The sequence below is a fragment of the Limulus polyphemus genome, unplaced genomic scaffold (genome assembly GCF_000517525.1).
Source record: "Limulus polyphemus unplaced genomic scaffold, Limulus_polyphemus-2.1.2 Scaffold187, whole genome shotgun sequence".
Classification (NCBI taxonomy): Eukaryota; Metazoa; Arthropoda; class Merostomata; order Xiphosura; family Limulidae; genus Limulus; species Limulus polyphemus.
In genome coordinates, this window is record NW_013665797.1 from 469,322 (window position 1) to 476,550 (window position 7,229).

Consider the following 7,229-nt stretch of genomic DNA (forward strand, 5'->3'; position numbering starts at 1 on the left):
ATAACGCCCCACGGCTGAAAGGGCGAGCATGTTTGGTGGGATGCGGATTCGAACCCGCGACCCTCAGATTGTGAGTCAAACGCCTTATCCACCTGGCCATGCCGGGCTCTTTATTGAGAGAAAAGGTCTACTAGAATGATTTTTGTAGGATCCCAATTTGGAGTACTTTCCTGCATAGTAAATAAAAAAGTACAAATATGGTATAAATCACTTTAATTAATCCACACTGTTTGAACATAGCAGTGATGGGAATTATGTTATGGACTATAAGGCTGAAAGTGTAGACTTAATTGCTACTTAACCCAAATTGAGAAGTTTGGAAAAGTACATGTTGACTTATTTCTAATACGAAATTTAAACGAAATAAAATGTCCACTCAGGGCTTAACGATAAATTTCAATGCTTATAACGCTAGAATTCAAGAGTTCGATCTCCGTAGTAGACACAGGTAGGCCACTGTGCATCCTTGCAGTAAAATATCAACTGGTATAGAAATTGACATATCACATAAATTGCAAGAAAAATAGCGTCAAATGAATTGGAGATATTTTATTCCACCTTTTATTGTGTCTTTTGTTTTCGCTAGCATTTTTATTTATTTTATTACTTACCCAAAGGTTAACTATTTATTATACATGCTCACCAATAAGATTATTGTCTGAGCTTTGTTTATACCATTCCATCCATACCTGAGAACTTTCCCGGGAAGAGTACGCTTTTGTAAAAAATTTGTTTAGTAATTATAATTTTCAGACAGAATTACAGTCCAAGGCAAATACACATTATTTCTAAATCAACTTGAATATGCTGTTTCAATAAACTTGTGATCATTTCTTCATAAAGGTAATTACAAGCGGAGAGAGAAAAATACTCTAGTTACTTACTTGTATATATGTATATAAATTTACGCTTTTGTGTATCATCAGAAGGTACATGAACGGATCTTTACAAGTTATTCATGTTTGTGTGTTTCTGTGCATATATATACATATATATACACATATATATATATATTCCTATGTGTTCAGACTAGCACATATATTTATAATTTATTTATTCAATATGTTTTTGTTGTTTTCTTAATGCAAAGCTACAGAATGAGTTATCTGCATTTATCCACCGCGAAGAATCGAACTATAGATTCTTTTTTTGAAAAAGCGAACATATCTAACTGAACTCACTGACCGACATCTCACTTCCCCTTATAGGACTACTTGCGTATACATATTTCTCTTCTGAAATTAGTTAAAAAATCTAAATTTTTAATTTGAATCTAGTAATTTCACATATCAAAAACGAATATTTTTGTACATATTTAAGAAATGTATGAAGCAAGAAAGCAGCGCAAATACTACGGTCTGTGAGTATCTCTGGTAATTCCACGTGAATCAAAAATCTAGGTGAAATCGATTTATAGCAATATTCGTGATATGTACAATTACCATAAAATAATTTTACAGCAATTGGTTATTTCAACTTAATAAATACATATTTAATTGATACAGTGGTCAGCTAACTTTATTATTAATTGATTTTCAAAAAATTCCCAAACAATCATTCATTTAGGTTAAATGGATCATGGATGACGGTTGTGTTGTATAACACTTTAAATCCTAAATAGAGTCGGTTCCAGGGTCTCTTTTAAGATACGGTCTTCAAAAATTTGAAATATTATCTGAGTCATAGACTAAAGAACAAAAACATACTTCAATTGGCTAGCTACACAATAAGTGATGAAAAATAAGCATAAATAAAGAAAACTAAACCCCCAAAACAAGAGTAAATGCAAGCGTGGAATCTCTAAATCTACTCTTCCACATTCCCTATATCTACACTCGTTATTTTTGAACTATGTAGGCATGCTACGTATTTCCCACCCCATTTATTTAAATCTAGTTTACATATAAAAAATTTCAAAGTTTTCGTACGTATAAGTGTATGTGGTTTTAACTATAGAACGTTAGTCAGGGAAGTATATAAATTCCTTTCGCCCGAGTTACCTATTCAACTGGGTCATTCACGTAAAATATCATGTATGCCTTCCCGGGGAGAAGCTTCTCTGAAGTTGAACACATTATATAGAGGTAATCGGCAATCTTTTCCATTGGCAGATCAAATTATATCTTGTGAGTACAACCACATTTATTTTTCGATGGAATGACCAACAGTGACGTTGATAGTGCGCTTGCCCTGGGAAAGGTAGAGTTGTGTATAGACTGAACTGTCTGAAAATTTAGTTTTAGAAATAAACGTATTAAGTATGTATAAGTTATTTGTATTATAACTCATTTTTAAAACGTGCAGGTATTTGTTTCTGCAATTTTAAAATCATTGAAAACTTACTGTAATAAAATGACCTAGTTGTCGACTACATTTCATGGTGTATGACTTTCCTTAGCTTCAAATCTCATCCATGAAAAAATAATTTATGCTATAGGATCATTCACTTACCACTTTATGTTATAAAAATTGATAAGATAGAACATAGATGCTGATTTTTGTTACTTTTGTGAGTGCTAGTGTGTGGAATCTGCGCAAGGTTGGGAAGGGGTTGTGTCCAGTGAAGAAACATTCTTGATTGGACTACTCATATCATAACTATACCAAATTAAATCTCATTTTACATATACGAGTCACATCTTGTTAGTCGTGTTACTGATGTGGTAACACCGGGTAAAGCTGACAAAATATTTCCCACATAATATCAGGAGATTCTACTAGGAAATATATTACAAAGTAATTTCGAATTCTCTGAACATATCTGTGTTTGTGAAAGAAAGAGACTGGATATAATGTAAAAATATAGTGGAAAATTACTATCCTTTATTTAATAACATATCAAATATTGTATGTGTGTGTGTGTGTGTTTGTGGATGGAGGACAACATATTTACTGGAGATAGCATTCAAAGCCTGTGATTTGTAACAAAATTTGCTGAAGCTGTGAGAGTCTCAAAATCTGTAAAAATCCGTTCCAGACTGAGAAAACATAGCATTATATACAATACTATATTCTCCCAAAGCGCTTACCCTACCCATGTGGCTGTTGATAATTTCCAATGAAACATACAGGAGATTGTAGCTTCGAGACAGCATCTGATCTGCTTATGGAAAAGATTATTGTATGTTTTTACACATAGCATACAACTTCGTAGATACTTTTTCAGAGGGAAGACAAACGTGGTAACTTAGGGGAATGTCACAGAACAACTGGTAGCTGAAATGAAAGAAACTTAACAGATTTCTTGACTAACAAGTTATGTGGAAACTGCATAAATCTGAATGAATAATTCTTATTATCATTATTTAAAATATGAGTGTATCAAACATATAGCATACCTGCATGCTACATCTTTTTTCTGTTTGAGTTCATCGACAAGACAATTGCTTGTATCGACCTGTTAAGACACCATATTAATAGTGAAGACACTACGAATATAAATCTGGTGCTTTATTTTATTATGACTCTGCCTCTTTGAATATTGTGGCTTCTTAAGCGAGTATTCTTTACATTAGTCGCGATGCGGGGAGTACTCAAACTATGAATGCACTATGGGAGTCAGCTTCTTTGATGATGAGTATGTAAAGGTTCAATTTGTGTGTGTGGTGGGGGGGGGGTATTTTAGTCTTGCTTTACTTTAAAAAGTGGTTATGCATTTTTATTCACGAAGAGAGTTTTACGTAACATCACCTCCTGCAATTTTCTTTTAATTGAATTTGTGCTCCAGAGCACCCATGAGAGTCGGGACCTATGGTGTAAAATAACCTAGTGTGCATGATTTGAGGGCCAGGTGCGACACACTTGCGCAAAACGAATGTAGTCTTGGGATTATGTGTGAATTCAGCACTGGCAGTCAATCACGCCCTTAATTTTTAAACAAATGTAATTCTCATTGATCCCTATAAATTGCGCGAAATATCGAGAACACATCTCACCAGATTTGGTGATCAACTTAATTACGGGCTTCGTGCAGAATATTTTATTTTTAATCATGAGAATCTAAATTGCACTATATTATAAGAATTTAAAAATAAAATACATTATGGAAGAATTTGAAATGCTGAAATTTCCAACTAAGAGCTCGTTGAGGGCAAGTCTAATCAATCTTTCATATGAAAATTTAAGAATACTCCAGGTGAGATGACCTTCAGAGTGTGCCATTGAATTAACGTTCTTTCGTTAATTTTGACAACCCACATTCTGAATATGTGAATCATCAGGCATTTCCTATTGTGTCCGTTCGAGTTCTTTATGAATAAATTTTTAACACAAAAAATTGTGAATTAATCGTGCAGGAATTGCCATGTTTTGATGTTTTGTACAAGAGGAAATCCACTAAACCAATTTCCATGTAAAACTTTGCATAAGCTTAAGATATGATATCTTGATTTCGAAAAACGAAATGAAACTCCCAAAATGTTGCTCTGATATTGGTGAAATATCTTCCCAATGCAAAAACAAAACAATTAAAACATGTTCCTGACATTTGGGACACTGTGCTCTTAGTAAAAACAACAATAAGTGTTCTTCAGCTATTTCTTACGACTTACATCGGTAGAGGTTTGATCAATCGTGTCTCATTGTGTCAACCATTGAACGATATAAAGTAATAAAAGTAGTTCAATGGGAAGAACAAAGCATGTTATTCTTACTATTCATTCTGATTCGCAGTATTTTCTTTTAATTGTATTCTAGTATTTTTGAAGGACCCCTCTTTCTGATCGCTTTAATCTGACACAGGAATCCCATCGTGACTGTATCCACAACGTTTCATTCAAACATCACACCTTCCAAACATTGCACTTGAAACTGAGACTAGGGTAAACATGACTTTCGGATATTCTCCCAGTGTATCCTGATTGGTTTAACACTGAAAACAAGACTTCTGGGGGTAAACTACTTTGAAAAAGGCAATGAACTTTCAATAGCATCGTGAACACAAATAGGAAAAAAATAATTAATTTTCAAATGGAAACTTCTCTGCAGGAGGTGAAATGACGAGCACAAATGTTATGTCATTTTAGTACTTTTTAACGTTTGCCGAATAGTCAAATCATAAAAACATCTATTGATTTCTATACGATCGACCCTCAATTTTAGACAATATAAGTAACTACATGGACATTTTATTGATATGTATATAAATATGTCTTTTCATATCATTGGTAAAATCAGCTACAATAAACTCAGAGAAATAATAAAGGTTCCACATGATGTTTTAAAGTAAAAATTTCTAAATCATGAAGCTAAATAAAACACCAATTTCCGGGATTGTGTTAATCCTTTCCGGACCATAGAGGTGTCACTGATATTCCCTGATTTTGTTTTCTCACAGTGGTGATACTTTATCAAATTACATGAAAATGTTAAGAAATGTGGTATATTGACTAAATTTAATGAAAAGCTAATAGAAAGCCTGTACTCAAATTTAATTGCTTAAGCTCTGACTACTGAACAACCCTTCTTGCTGGATAACGGTGACACTGTCAGATGTATATACAACTTATTTGTTTTAATTTAGCTCAAAGCTACACGAGAGCTATCTGTGCTAGCCGTCCATAATTTAGCAATGAAAGACTAGAGAGAAGGCAACTAGACAATACCACCCTCTACCAACTCTTGGGTTACTCTTTTTTTTCCAACAAATAGGGGAATTGATCGTCACATTATAACGCCCAAAGGGTTGAAATGGCGAGCATGTTCGGGGTGACTGTGATTCAAACTTGCGACCTGCTGATTGTGAGTCGAGCATCCTAACCACCCGATCATGTAAGGCCATACAAAAGGGTTAAGATTCATGCGTTCATAAGGTAAGATAACAGTTTTAACAACAAAGCTATTCGTACAAATGCTTAATGTTTTACCAATCTCCTGTGTTTTCAGGAAGGCAAATAGTTTAATTATGTTTTATTAAGTCAAAATAGAAGTTAGATAAAATAAAGAATTAGAATCTCCAGCGAAATCCATGGATTTAAGCACTATAAATACGCAATGCCTGGATTCAGAAAAGGTTTTGGTATTGCAACCCTTAATTGTCGTCCATTAATATCCATAGTATGAAGAAAATTTTAAAGCTCTTAAAATTTTTCGGGGCCTGGCGTGACCTAATCATTGGTCTGTTGGAATGCAGATTTAGGACATGATGTCGCTGAACACACTCTACTCTTTCAGGTGTGGTTGCATTACAAAAGTGACAGTTAATCCCGTTATTTAGTTTAATGATCCTGGAAAAAACTTTTGTGGTGGCATGTACTGTTGGTTGGCTTCCTTCAATCTCATAAGGAATTCAAGTTTGGGATGACTTTACCCCAAAATCTAGAGCGTCTCTTATCTGGCTGATTAGTCCACTTATGTATAAAAAGATATTTCATGTTGAAAAGGGCCCAGCATGGCCAGGTGGTTAGGGCGCTCGACTCACAATCTGCGGGTCGCGGGTTCGAATCCCTGTCCCACAAAACATGCTCGACCTTTCAGCTGTGGGGGCGTATAATGTGACGGTCAATCCCACTATTCGTTGGTAAAAGAGTAGCCCAAGAGTTGGCGGTGGGTGGTGATGACTAGCTGCCTTCTCTTTAGTCTTACACTGCTAAATTAGGGACGGTTAGCGCAAATAGCCCTCGTGTAGCTTTGCGCGAAATTTAAAACAAACCAAACCAATCAAGTTGAAAATCCCTATTCCTCATAACTGGTCTATTTTAGGTATCGAATGTGAAAATACACCAAATAATAGTAATAATGTGAATCACATTATTCTTACTGTCCAAAGCAATGGTTTTTAGTAAGGCAGTGTACAATATAATTCGAACTACTTCGTGTGGAGAAACGCTTTTCACTCAGTTCCAGAAATCGTCATGTTGGAATTTTTACAACACACTGCAGTCATTGTTAAGTTACTTTTATGATAGTTTATATTGTTGGACAAATTCTTTTGGATAATTCAATAAAAAAGAAGAATGCAAAGTCCACTATATTTAATTAAACAAGTATTTTATGTCTTCGAAAATAAGCTATAAGAATTCTACATACTTAACGTTCACCGAGCTATAGGCCTAACTTCACAAATCAACAATGTAAAAACATTTATTTCACTTAATCTCTAATTTCGTATATATTGTTCTTCGTCGCAAACACAAACTCAAAATTTATAGAACAGAAATAAACAGCAACAGACAAACGGACTAAATCAAGTACTGATTACTCCTTAATTAACTGACTAACAGACTCGCTTG